The sequence below is a fragment of the Pseudorasbora parva genome, chromosome 9 (genome assembly GCF_024679245.1).
Source record: "Pseudorasbora parva isolate DD20220531a chromosome 9, ASM2467924v1, whole genome shotgun sequence".
In the NCBI taxonomy this organism is placed as follows: Eukaryota; Metazoa; Chordata; class Actinopteri; order Cypriniformes; family Gobionidae; genus Pseudorasbora; species Pseudorasbora parva.
The window spans coordinates 14414847-14429464 of NC_090180.1; the positions used below are offsets into that span (position 1 = coordinate 14414847).

The 14618-nt window shown below is 37.8% G+C and overlaps 1 protein-coding gene across 8 annotated transcripts in view; it reads left to right on the forward strand.

Annotated features, from left to right (window-relative positions):
• Positions 1-267: 267 nt before the first annotated feature.
• The window catches only part of ptprfb (protein tyrosine phosphatase receptor type Fb), a 262848-nt gene continuing 248497 nt past the window's right edge, over positions 268-14618 (forward strand). For 4 of the 8 annotated variants that reach the window (XM_067454042.1, XM_067454046.1, XM_067454045.1 and 1 more), the window contains exon 1: positions 268-596. The gene's annotated coding sequence lies outside the window, so the exon portion shown is untranslated. The remainder of the gene's footprint in view (positions 597-14618) is intronic. The other 4 variants (XM_067454048.1, XM_067454050.1, XM_067454049.1 and 1 more) reach the window with 1 other exon arrangement.

Sequence of the window (14618 nt, forward strand, 5' to 3'; positions counted from 1 at the left end):
GTTATTTATAAAGAATGTTTGTGTAAAAGGTCTGTGCAGATGGATATAATAACGTTATTACATACTCTTTGATTAAATGTCTTTTATTTAGGTTAAACGTAATTTAATATCTGGATTGGTTTAGGATAAACCCCCCTAAATACCTCGGTCTCATAAAGCAACCACACTAATCTGAACGGAGACTAATCTAATCGATTCGTGAACGGCCGAATGGTCACGAATGTTTCCGACAATGCGCGCGAGCAACCTGTAAACCAGGCAGGGAGGGAGACGGCGTGATTGAGGGGACGGCACGGCAGCAGGCAGACCAGCAGTGTCTCCGACCGCTCTGGAGCAGCAGAAGTCCGTGAGACACAAACTCTGGATTCACAACAATAGAAGCTTTTCCACTCTACCGTAGTTATAGCAACCAGTCTCAATAACGGGATTATAACGGCCGCGTGGCACATTAGTAGAGGAAGAGTCGTTACTCTGTGGAATCAAAGAATTTTCCAGTCGATTTTAAAAGTGGATTTGTACGTGGCCAACTGAACCGGGTGAAACGAGCGGTTGCCGTGCACGGAAAGAAATGCAAACCGCGGTGGAACGGAGAGACGGTGAGTTCAACGCGTTTCCATCTTCATTCGGTCTTGTTCATGACATGCTTTGCATAAAGCTGCACTTTTTAGGGGATTGTTATTTGCATTAACGAGAAGCTTCTCAGCCACGAGGTTTGGAGTGTTCGCGAAATTCTAATAATTCTCAGAGAGAACTAACGGGTGAGTTGACGTCGGCTAAGCTAGTGCACTAGCTAACCGAACGATTTAAAAACTTGCAGATCTTTAATTTACGGTGGTTTGCCTAAAAGACAAGTGCAAACGAGTTCCTCTCCTAGTACAGCAAGTTATAAGCAAAGGCTGACCATGTTTGTCGCTGTAACTCTGTAATTTTAGTGCCTCGTGGTCTCAATTTCTTGTCAAGAAGCGTTTGATGAGGAGCAAGTGCAGGGCGCAATGTTAGTTCTGTCATGTAAACGAGCTAGATAATGAACGAGTTGAACTCTTGACCACAGGTAATCTATAATGCACAGCGCACATTCTCTGTACATAAACATACAGAACAAGTGTCGCGGGACAACCTTCTGCCCCTAAAGCTGCTGCCTGTCCGCGAGTCACTTCTCCAAAGATGCTTTATCTTATGTCAGATGTGCTTCATATTAGTGTTGTGCAATAGCTTCAATGTTTTGTTTACTCATGCATACATTTGTTCTGGTTGAGTCGGGTGTGATTATGCAAAAGGCGTAAAGAAATTAATTCCAAACACGTACGTGGATAAGATTTAGTATTTTTTTTATTAAGATGCCACCGTCGGTGGCAGAGCCTTGCATATTTTGAAACACACACACCCACATAGATATATAATACAAACATTGGTCTTTTTTTTCTTATGTACGTATTATGTAGGCTATTTATTTTACACCCAAAGCGCCTTTAAAGTCGATGTCTGCAGTTTAGTATTAATAATGGCATTGTAATTAAACATATTAAACGTTTTTTAATCGTTATATTTTAAGTGCAGGTCAAACCAACTCTTATATCCACATTGCTCTGTTAGAAAGTATTTTTTGACCTGTTTTTGGCGATATTTTTGGTGGGGCTTTAATGTCAGTGATATTTACATGAGAAGAAAAGCTCGCGCGCGTTAAAACGCTAGTTCAGCCCAAATTATTATTTTATTTATTTATTTATTTTTACTCATAATGTCGTTTGTACCTGTACTACCCCCACCCCCATGTAAGTTAAAGGGAGATGCTCGGCAGAATTCACAGCATATATTCTCATTCACTGCATATTTTTCATGTGTGTCAGTCAAGACATCGTGCACACAGCTCTGTTGTGGACGAGAGGAAGTCATGCAGGTTTACAACAACATGAGGGTAAATAAATGATGATAGACTTTTAATTTTCGAGTGAACTGTCCCTTTAACATCACTCGTGCAGTGGGGCACCAGCAGAACAATGCCACTCTTGTTATGCTATAGACATTATGCATTATTTGTTACGCTGGTTTGCCCTCTCATGTCCTTCTACACAGCTATTCTGACCGGCAGGAGTTATTTTAAGACGGGAGCCTATATTATACATGACCATACGTGAACACTGCTAGCGAGGGTCTCAACCATCCAGAGGTTTAATTCATTAAAAACAAACACAAGAGCGTATATTAGGGATTCCAGAGTGCACATAAACTGTGTCAGCAATATCGAATGATCTGGAAAAGCTCAAGAGCAAGTTTCGCGCAATTGCATCAGAAGTCTGGAGTAATTTGACCAGGAACAACATCATTTTCTTGATTCCGTGCAGTCTTCTGATTCTTCTGCTCGTTCGGTCCATGTAATTAGTTTAATATTCTGTCAGTTCTGGTTTTGTTCATGCCAAAGGCTGGCTGGAGAATATTTGTGGGCTATATTTTGACTGGCAATAAGATGAACTGATAATATCACACGTGTGATTGGATCACAGGCATTCATTTGTTGATTTGCTGAATCATTGGATGCATTTCAGATACGGCCGATTATTGTGATAAAATTGTGCCTGAACAGGATTTTCTGGATTCTGGATAATGTATGCGTCACATGTCATTAATAAATGGCTATGAAACCATAGGATATGCCCTCTAAGCAAGATAAGCAGTTGTTTAGTGGAGTATTTATTTCTAGCTGTTTTGTTTGTGTCAGTATAATTTGGTATCTTCCTCTTCCACCCTCTTACCTACTTCATTCTGGCAGAGGGATCTAATTGGCACGTTTGAAATGCCTGGCCCTCTGTTGCCACATGCCGAAAAGCCACTTGGTGCAAACTTCCCCCTTGCTGACGCTGTCTTATGATTTCCATGTGCGCTGAATTTGGGTAATTTCAGGGCATGGGCTCTAATGAGAGATTTTATTTCTGTAGTGCATTGGTTGTGGTGTCGAGGATCAACATTTATAGGACTCCTATCTGGGAACTGAAAGTCTCTTGGACTTCTCAGTGGCACATTGGGCTCTGGCATGGGAACACGTTTTTTTTTTTTTACAATTCAGCCTAGTCAACACTTTTTTTTTTAAAGGAGTCATGTGGCACAGTCAGTGTGGTCCAACATTTTTCAGTGTTTAAATTTTTTTTTAGAAGATCTGTTGTTTGCTAATAGTGCCATTCACTCTAAGAAGATCACGTGCACCTGAATGAAAGACAAAGCTTTGATTTAGGGGACATTTACACAGCGCTGTTTCAACTAAAAACTTATTATGTACTTTGGCTGTTCATTTACATTATAATGGTGTTTTGCGGGGCTGAAAAGGCAAACTTTTGAAAATGAGTTTCAAAGTACAAGTTATTGAGAACAATACTGTTATTGTCTTTGCGTTAACTACAAAAAATGTGAATTTATGAAAAACTGTGTGTATAATGTGTTCAGTCTATAGGCATGCAGTGGCATCGCCAAATACTGGCCTGACATGAAGAATACAACGTTTTTAAATCGTTTTCGTGGATCTGTGTGAACAGGGATCGTTTTGACCACGTTGTCGTCTAATCCCAAAAAATGTGAAGGAAAATCTTTTCCGTTTTAAGTAGGGATAGGCATTTTCCCAAAAATATTGTATCCGAATATTTGGGCTCATAAAAATTGAATATTCGAATATTCGTTTATTTAAATTAGATATTTTGAGAAAATGAGAGAGACGTTTCTTTCTTTTTTTCTCAACATGTCGTCATCATTTCTGAACAAGCTTATGATTAGGCAATGTACACAAGACACTTATATTATATCTTAAGGTTTTTAAAACATTAAACGGTGTGAAAAAAATGCCTAAAGAACAAAAGCATTATAAGCTCAAGGAGCGCAGGCAGAAAGAAACACACAAGTGACTTATAAAGCAGAGCGCATCAGTTAGGGTGCAGAACGTACACACACACACACACACACACATGCACACACACACATTGGTAGGCTATATGGCTGTCGTGTTTGTATTGTTTCACATTTACATGTTGAGAGAAACTATAATATAATTGGATTATGATATTATTCTCGGCTCGAAAATGCGCCACTGACAGGCGTTGCAGAGACAAAGATAACGGTTAAGTGAAGTTTGAGTGAAGCACTTTGTGTTTTCTGTTCATAAACCCTCAAAGAACTTTAAAGGAAGCATTTGTCTCGAGATCATTTTGCTATCATAAGTTATCTCGCTCTCACTCGGGGTACAGATGTGTTTACCTGCACTCCTGAACGCAGTGATTGTTTGGATGTCATGTGATTCTTGTTTGTGGTGGTGATATTATGATAACTCCGTTTCAGTAATTGATTTCATCAAAATTAACTCCATTTTGTAACATAATTTTCAATTTTCATCTAAGTAATTCAAACATCGCGAGGCAAACGACGATATTTTGATCAAACACACTCAACTTATTAACCTGCTCCACAGCGCCACCCAGTGGATTTAGTTATAACTGTGAGATTTAGAGGGATTTACAGCCAGCAAATCAATGCAGTAAAATTCGAATAGTATTTTTAGTTTTCGAATGTTAATTACAGATCGAATATTCGAATATTTGTGCACACCCCTAGTTTTAAGTACATGGTTGTCTTGGAAATGTTCCCTTAATTGGTTTGCACTTGTTTTTTTGTTGTTGTTGTTTTTTACTCTAAAGCAGTGATTTTTAAATTTTGTTGCCAAAGATTTCCAAATACGTAGAATTTTCTCATTTTGTTTCTTTCATTTTATTTAAAAGTCACAGGTGCACATTTGCTTCCTTTTTGGCAGATGTAAATTGTATACATTTGATTAATCTCATATAAGTAGTGTTTGGAGTTTATTTATCCGCTAGCAAAGCTCTGCAGGATGGTGTATTCACAGTTTCAGTTCAAATACAATGGCCGATATTATTGACTTGGTTATTCGAAAAATATTATGCATCATAAATAATTTTGCAGTTATTTTTTATAGTCATATTTTCATATTTGCATAGACATTTCATATTTGTGTCAACATTCATTTTCGTAAAAGTCTTAAAATAGTTTCATATCTCCATTACGGAGACGCCCACCCTCCCCGCACAAGCCCCGCCCACAGTTAATCGAGTACTCGTTTTTAGGGATGGGAACCGAAACCCGGTACTAAATGAGCCCTGGTGCTAAATTATGAAAGACCTCAGTATCGATAAGCTCTGATGCTACCGGTTCTGCTATTGTTACTGGAGCAATGAAGAAAACACACTTACTATTTAGTATTGCGACATAGACATTATATTACGAATTCTGTATTGCCAGCCGTTTCTATTTAAAAGCAATTATATTAAACCATGTGTTAGATTTTTGCTAATCTCAAACCAGAAGAGAGAGCGAAAGAGCGAGTGATCTTTCACGCGGAGATAGAGCGCAGTGCGCACGACACAACACGACAGTCACTACTTAATGAGTGACGACGATTGCCAACAAAAATGTAGTCTGATTACATTTCAGGCCTGTGATATTAATCTGATTGTGTTTTTCGATTTTGGCTGCCAAGAATTATAAATAGATGATGAGGTAAAACTATTAAAAACTTGACGCATTCCGTCTTGCACAACTTCCTTCCCTTCACAGTGGTGAGCATTGGTTCCTCCTAAACCCTAAACTTAAAGGTGCCCTAGAATGATTTGAAACAATATGTTAAATTGTTCTCTGATATCTACATAGAGGGTATGTGGCTTATATAAGGGCAAGAATTGTCCAGAAACAGTTTTATAGGTCCATTTACAACCCTATAAATTGTCCCTAGGATGTAATGCTCTGTTTTGCCTTATTTGGAAGAGCCATTAATATTAAAATTAGAGCTCTGCTCTGATTGGCTTATTTCAGCAGCTCACAGCATTTTAGTTGTTCAGTGAAGCGGCTCGTGAGTCCTGACCATCCTGACAGAACACAGACCGACTGAATGACACTTTAAGCAGAACATTTCAAATGGAGATTGCTAAAATGCAGCTTACGTGTTAATTGGTGTTTTCAGTTCATCCGCGCGAGAGAGAGCACGCGTGCATGCATATGGTTGCCAGATTGGACATGTTTAGGTAAAACACCGGATAGTATACAGGTTCTTTTCACAGAAAAGCTCTGTTTGGGGGATTTAAAATACTGAAATCTGGCAACCGCGTGAACGCTTATTCCCTCAGACAAAACCAGTGATTACTCGTCTTTTTCGATAATATTGCATAACGTTAGTCACAATGTATGCTATGCAGTGACTGTGATGTACTCTGAACTACAAGCATGTAAAAACATCACACTTAAGTTCTCAAAAATAGAAACATTTTTTTTTAAATGAAAAGCCTTGTCAAAGGACTGTCGTTTTAACTTATATGGTGGAAAAGTTGACGTTTGCTAGAAGGAATGAGTGAGCGATCTAAGCAAAGTATCTACGGTTGTATTTTATAATACAAAATAATATTAACCTTTGTCATGAGACACACTAGTTTTGTATGGTACTTGCTGTTTCCTATATACTGTACTAGCATCTTGCGTCATCTAGACAATGCGGTCTCTCTAAGAAACTTTCAATTTAATCAGAAATTGTTTAAACAGTCAATAAGTGGATAAGATCGCTACTTACTGCTTGCAGGAAAATGTCCCCTTTCTTCAGTTTAAGACTCGGAGCGAAGCTTGCTTGAATGGGCCGAGCAAACGAACGATCTTGAATTAAATTGTTGTGGTATCGGATTATAATAAACATCAACCACGACTGTTGACACTTTTCACGTGTCCATGAGAGTTGCTGTTTTTGCTATCCTCGAGTGTCGCATGTTTACCTGCAGTCCTAATGATTCGGCTCCGTCAGTTCCGCCTGGGTGACCTATCCCTTTAAGACAACTACCTGTATTGTAATGTGTTAGACCTATTTGCTATTAGAAATATAGGCCTGTATATGTGCAGAATATTACCTGGAACATATTTATTGTCTATTAAGATGACACTGGTATCCTTTTCTGATTACTTTTACTTAAGATGAATAAACCTAAAATAATTCTTGAAAATAATTTTAAAGAATAATTGTAAAAATAAAATGTCTAATTTGGTTAATTATTCATTGTATTATCTTTTTGATTCTTTATTTTAAATTAATTTTAACTTTCATAGTACTGTCTCTCTATGTGGTGTTTGATAATAAGCCACCAAACAAACATGTATCTGAACATAGCAATTCAAAGCTGTAATAGCATCCACCGGGTTTCAAAATAATTTGCGAGGCATTGATTATGAATACTTAAAAAAGTACTTTCCTAAAGGCTTTAGTTTGCCAGTTTGGAATGAAATGAGAGTGAGTAAAATGTGAAGTATACCTTTAAAGAGACTATCCAAAGTACTTCACTGATGGCCTTGTAAGCCTTTGTGTATAGGTGCAGATTCTCACTTTAATGCTACAACCCTATGATGACCCTACGAATGCCAAGTGGAAGTCCCCCACTGTGTTTGCTGTACCCATGTTGCTGTCATTAAATTTGCAAAGTTTTCATATTTCTCTCAGACTCTTCTGTGTTTAGAGAAATGAGAAGTAGTTAAGTGCATGGAAGCCAATTCTGCAGTAATTTGGCTGTTGATTGAAAACAGGTTCTCCATTAGTGGGCCTGCTGGTGGCATTATAAACCATTTACACCACAGTTTTATGGGACATCTCCATTTAACGAAAATTGGAAACAGACTTTGGCTAAGAAACGGCCCAGACCCTTTATAAGAACAGTGGCTGAGGCTATTTTGAGCCGCCCCCCATGTTTTCAGTTTTACATTATTTGCTTAAGTTACAGCTTTGATGGTTTGTGCTAAGAGGTAATTGGATAGGCTCTGCCCTGATTTATTTTGGACAGCATCTGAGCAAAGAAAGAGGCCTTACTGTGCAAGCTTTACTTTTGAAAACCAGCTCTGATATGTTTTCCAGCTTATATAACCTAGTAAAAGCCTATTCTTTTGATACTTGTTAATATTGTTATAAAAACATGTATATTTGATATTTGACCATAATTCAGTGTTTCACACCATAAAACTAAAATATCCTCCTGGGACCCAGTAATAAACTATTCTCCACTGTAGTGGACATTATATTTTAGTGAATTTCTGTGACATCATACACGTCACAGTTTTAAGTTAGGATGTCCTTTAAAGAGCACATTCGGGGCTTTGCACAGATACCAAATGTTTGGATGTTTCACCAGGACAACATCATCTTATTGGTCTTTAAAAATGGCTGACATTAATGTTTAGCACTCTTATGAAAATATTTTGTAATTGTAATTTAAAACGGATTAATTTTTTTTAAAATTGTTTGTTATAAATCAACATCCCAGGAAAATGTTATCGGGTTTCTAATCAAAATATGACTTTGTTACAAAACATGGCATTGATTTCATAAATGTCCACTGTAGAGGACACCAGGACTTAAAGGTCCCATTCTTTGCGTGTTTTTGAAGCTTTGATTATGTTTACAGTGTGCAATATAACATGAGTTCATGTTTCGCGTGTAAAAAAACAGTATTTTTCACACAATTTACTTATCTGTACAGCGCTTTTTCCTCTGTCCTAAAAACGGCCTGATGATTTCCTTGTTCTATGAAGTCCCTCCTTCAGAAATACGTAACGAGTTCTGATTGGGCCAGCGCTTCCCGTGTTGTGATTGGACAGCAGTTTAGCGCACTTTGCCCGGAAAGGTCCCGCCTCTTACCATAACGGGGAGATGCAAGCACTGAATGCGCGCTCTTCTCCACGTGGGAGATCAACAAGACCACGCCCCCTTTTTTGCGTGTTGTTGTGGGCGGAGGGTTAGTCAACAAACGGTTCTAGTGACGTCATTACATCCCTGCACTTCCTGCTGTAGTCCAAACCGGCCGTTCGCTGTAGGCTTTGAAAGGGAACTTCTGTTAAATAAAATATCTCGCTTAGCATTGAACTTTGAGCTTTATAATTTTACAGGTATTATTTATGCTCTAACAGCAACATTACACACTAACTAAAGTTTGAAAGATGGAATCGCGAAGAACGGGACCTTTAAATAATATCAGGGCGCATTTAGGCGCTCCGGTGCAAGTGACCCGATCGATTCTCATGAATAATACAATCAGAATAAAATCTACAACTCCCAAAATGCATCAACAACACTGAGAAACTGTTAGGCTACGTTTCCTACTGCAATCAACTGCTTTTCATGCCTTCAGTCAGCAGAATAAGTGCAAAAACAAGCGACGGACGGACTACACTTCAAATAACGACTGTTTACGAGGTGAAACGAGTGTGTGACGACGCAGCCATATGCACTAATCAGACGCCGCACGCTGATGATTTACAGCCAAATCAAAATGAACTGGAAATACCACATTTGGATTATCATAAACAAGCTCAGAAATTAATGGATGCTTGGGGGCAAAATGCCATCAAAAATAATGTATTTATAATACATTTAAAAAGCGCTTGAGTTCTTGAGTTTAATCTTTATCACACACATGCTATTTAAAAAATTACTAAATGTATATATTGAATATTGAGTATATCATGAATATTTTTTCCAAACTGTGTTTTTGTTTTTATCCTGAATCACTATGGTACACATCATAAAATAAGTGTTAATATTCCCGTTGTGGATTAGCACAGTATCTGCGTGACTCGCCATAGACACAAACAGAGAGAAGTAGATCCGGCTGCAATGTTCTTCTGCTAGACGCATGCGGTTCTGTTTATGAAGTGCCAGAGCGCCAAAAGTTAAGGCTTGCTAATGCCATTGCTCAGAGTATTGGCATGATTGCATATGTAATACTAATCTTGTACAAAAGTCCAATAGACAAGTTGATATTAAGTAACAACATTTTAGCCACCCATAACTGTCTATTTGATGAAAATCAAAGACACACCAGAACTGATTCGCATCTCCAAGCGATTCGATTTAATTTAAATGAGTCGTGTGTTTTGAACTATTGACTGAATGAATTGCCACCACCTACTGGCGGTTTTATTTTCATATTTATACTTTGCATTGACTTTTTATTTAAAATATTAAACTTTTAAAGTTTAATTGGTACATATTTCTAAATTCAAAAACTTACTTGTAAAACATTCATTCAACATTATTGACACATGTAAATGTGTCTAAATCCCACTTCAGATTGAGCTTCTGTGCCACTTCTGCTGTGAAAAAATGGATCTTTTGATGCTTATCTCATTTGACTGGAAACAGTCTGATTGTGTCTAATTGTTCTAACTGAATTTATTGTTTAAATTAACATTTTAAAAACAACTTTTCTATTTTAATTTAAGAATTTGACAGATGATGCATACATTTATTAAGATTAGAAAACATTGCTCTTATAATGGTAAAAATGCCCCTGGACATTCATTTTAAGGGATACATATGTCCTGTAATGGGAAAGTTATAATTGGAATGCGTTTGATGGATTAGAAAGTGCTCCTAAATTTTTGACTGTGCTCCTAAAACATTTTTTTTAGGAGCACAAGTGCTCCTCAAGAAAAAAGTTAGCGTAGAGCCCTGTATATTATATTATCCAGTACTGAATATTTATTTGTGCATGCTCACTTTACCTTATTTTTAAAACACAAATAAAACACTTTTTTATATAATCTTAAATTAAGGTTAATTTTTTAAATCATTGATTGTATATTTAATGTTTTATTTTTCATTTATTTAGACAAAAAAAGTATGTAATTTTATTTTGGTGATTTATCTTTAATCTGTCATAACACATAATTATTGACTTCTTGTATCATCCAGAACTGTAATATTGATGCATCTCTAGAGCTTACTCCCACCATCATATACAATTCTGCTCATGCCGCCCATCCCTAGCTGTTGCAATGCACTGATGAAGCTACGGGCCATGTCCAGTTTGTGGTTTTGCGTGTGACTTATTAGATTATCCCGTTAGTCACCGGGCCCCCGTCACCATCGTGGCGCCATTAGGCAGAAGAACGTGTCCAAGGTACGATTACTGCCAGTGAGTCGTGTGAAGGTGACCTCCCCCTCCACACCCTAATCCAAACACGCACTCATACATACACCGTTTCCCTCCGCTGTCTTTGTTGATTCTCTTCTTGCTACTCTTTTCTGTCGCCGCGATTTTCAATAATCCAATAAACTCAGCCAGCCGCTTGTCATATTGACATGCATGTGGTTCTGTGCGCTGTCACTCAGGAAGATGAATGTAGATGGAGTTGTGAGCTGCAGTACAGATAGGGAAGATCCCTTAACGTTTATGCAGCATTAATGGCCTTGTGTGTTTAACAATTAAATCATTTGCTGTGGGCTCCTTTGAATATTGATAAGGGAGGCTCTTTTGCAGCTCTGTTTAGAGAACTGGGACGTGCATTTGTTGTGGTGTAGGCGGGTTGACTGTCAAACAGAGGTTTGGATTGCGGTGCTTGTCTTTTTTAAGTGTTAGTGTGGCAGCAGAGTTAAGATAGTGTTCATAAAACCATATAACATTATATAGAGGCCAGTTTTGTCAAACAGGACCGAACCATTTAAAGGGGCTGTATGTAAGTTTTTGACAACTAAAGCATAAAAATGCTATCATATGTTTGCATAAATTTAGGCATAATGCTAATTTCACATACTTGTTTCTCTAAAAAACAATGCTACGTCCAGTTATTTTACTTCGAAATGTGCGTTCCGTGTCAGAATGTCGGTTTTTGTTTTGGTCTGCATGCCGCCAGTTTATCCAATAGTATTTCGACACCACAGGTCGCCAGTTGGGGGAAAACACCATGCATTGCTGCCATTGAAGCCAGCAAACAAGGGTTAGTGATTGCAGATTCTACCCGACCTAAAAAGCCTCGGAGTCTATCTAAAATGTGTAGGAACGGAAGCACATTAAAATGTGGAAAAATCTATTAATTAACTTCTTTAATGCAGTCTCCTTGTCTTCCATTCTCAATTGTGCTCATTCCTGTTACATATCCTTAAACTGCAACCCGCGTGAGCATCATGTCTTGGGAGGGGGGGGGGGGGGGACCTGTTTCAACCAAGTAATTTCTACATACAGCACCTTCAAGTGGGAGGAAATATTCTACTTGTGTAAATATCAATGGGAGACTTCATACAGTGGCTGTGGGAATGGAAAGTCCCACCTTTTATTTGTTGATAGTTTTTTTTTCTAGACCAGTTTTTGCCTCAATATTCCCTGCCAATACTCTCTACAATATTTTAATTTCTACTGGAATAATGACAAAGCTGCTTGTTTTCAAACTGTTTTGACTAATGATTCATTTTGTGAAATTTCCTGAAGTTGAGCTGTATGTTCTACAATAAAACAATTATTATTTTTTGTATATTTATTTATTTATTTTTAGAGTGATTCATGAGCAACGCTTATTAAAACATTTAGTATTTCATGCCATGTCATCCAGTTGGTAGGGTGTTGGTATTTTATTGTTAAGATGTGTCGCTAGGGTGTTACTAGGTTTCTCTCTCGTTTCAAAAATATATCTACCCCCATATTATATTATGATATACATATGATATTCCGTTCTGTAGATATGACTCGGGCCCATTCCTCAATGCAAGTTTTTAATGTAAAGACAGTTTCCAGTTTCCACCAGGTAGGAGTGATAAGTCCAGTATGGGCACTGATATAATCGTTTCTAAGAACTCATCGAATGGGCATAATTGCAGACTTCCAGCTTCAAATCAGAAGGTCAACACTGACCAGCTGCTCTGAAACAAATCAGTGTCTGGTTTGAATTTAGCAAACATTGTGTTTTTTTTGCTCAGCAAAAAATCCCTCTGTTAGCACTTTCTCCTTTCTGTGGATAGTCACACTGGAGTGAACTACGGAATATTCTCAATTCATCCTGACTGAATGCAGAAAACAAGTCACAGTTTTCTGTCAGCCATTGTAGACAAAAATCTTCCACAAAGCATACAGCAGCTGCTTCAGTAACATCGAAGGGAGCTAGGTGCTGTCTTAAGCTGTTTTAAAGGGTTTGGACAGGGTTTGTAGTTTTTGATGGACATTTTTTTTGTTGTTGTTGTCCCACTGAGTGCAGTCTCCAGACTGTATCACGAGGACAAGAGGAAGCAGCATGCGGGAGAACGGGAAGATGCAGTTCTGGTGCTTCATCTTCCCACTGGTGTGCCAGATGGAGAAGACCGGGGGAGTCCTGGCATAGAGGGGGTGCTGGTGACTGCCCAACTGTCACAGAAGAACTCCCCCCTCATTCCAACTGTTTGTCCTCTATACAAAGAAGAGACCATTTAAACTGAAAAGGCAACTGTGGCAAAACTGTGGTTTTGATTCATGCACATAAAGTTTATATCGAAATACTGAGCTTTGGAGAAACTCATTTGCTTTGAATGTGTGTATAACCACCATTTTGTGGAACTCTGATTCGCTGTAAATTCAAAATAAATAAAATACATTAAAATTATATGATATTATTTTTGCATCAACGCTAGTGAATTAATGGTCCAAATGGGCAAGCAGATATAACCTGATAAAGAAAGTGCAACTTGCTCGCTGGTGGAAGAATGTTTCAAGCCAAGACATAATTAATGCTTAGTGTTGCCTTTCACATTTAAATTACTGTAAGGGACTTGTAGACAGCCAAGCTTTGAGACTTTATGGATTGTACTGATTGAATATTTTTGAGCTACTGTCAGAATCACTTCATAAAATGCAAGTGATGTTGTGGTCAAACTGTATGTCTGGAAACTCTATGCCGGATATCTTTCACTTATACTGAAGAGCTGGCCTGTTTCTCAGAAAGCAATGATTGGATTTAATCCAGACGTTAACAGGAAGCAAATGACTCTCATAAAGTTAGCCAAGGTAAAGCAATAAGAAGCTCATAAAGATTCTGTCAGAATCATGTTCTTGGTATGTCTGGATGCCAGTATGTTTTCCCCCCATAAACTATTGGAATTTAATGTTTTTGATCAATTTAATGGGTCGTTTAATAAAATGATGCATTCAAATTAGGGCTGGGCGATATGGCCAAAATTTCATATCCCGATATAGCTCATTTGATATCCCGATAACGATATACATAACGATATAGCAACCTTTCTATTAATTCAGTTTATGAATAGTCTATACAAAATTGCAATGTGGAAATGCAGTTTGAAATGATATACAAAACAAATAAAGGTAGTATGGACTACATTTTTATTTTATTTAGAACCTTTTTTTAAAGCAAGACTGTTAGTAAAGTTAACACCTGCCTAGGGATGTTTACCGATGAACGTTTGACCGATGGCTGACCGTATCAACGTTAACCGATCAAAGTTGTCGGTTAAAATAAATAAAAAAGTGATCTCTAAATTAGGCTATTATAGACTGTGGACTAAACGCTACAGTTGGCCGTCTCATTCCAAAATCTTTTTGTGTGATTGAACATATCCCTCACACTCAATTTTTCATAACTCGCCTGTTTGTACTTAATAAACCATTAAAAACATTTGGCGCGAGGTCATAGCGTTTGGGTTTGCGTGCTCACAAGGTTTGCAAAAAGTAAACACTCGAGGTTAGAGTCAGGGCAGACGACAGTATGAAGCTTGCATTTCGCTTAAGATGGGCTTGCTTTTGGAAATATATTACATCTTCATTTCAGTGGTAACACATAAGGTG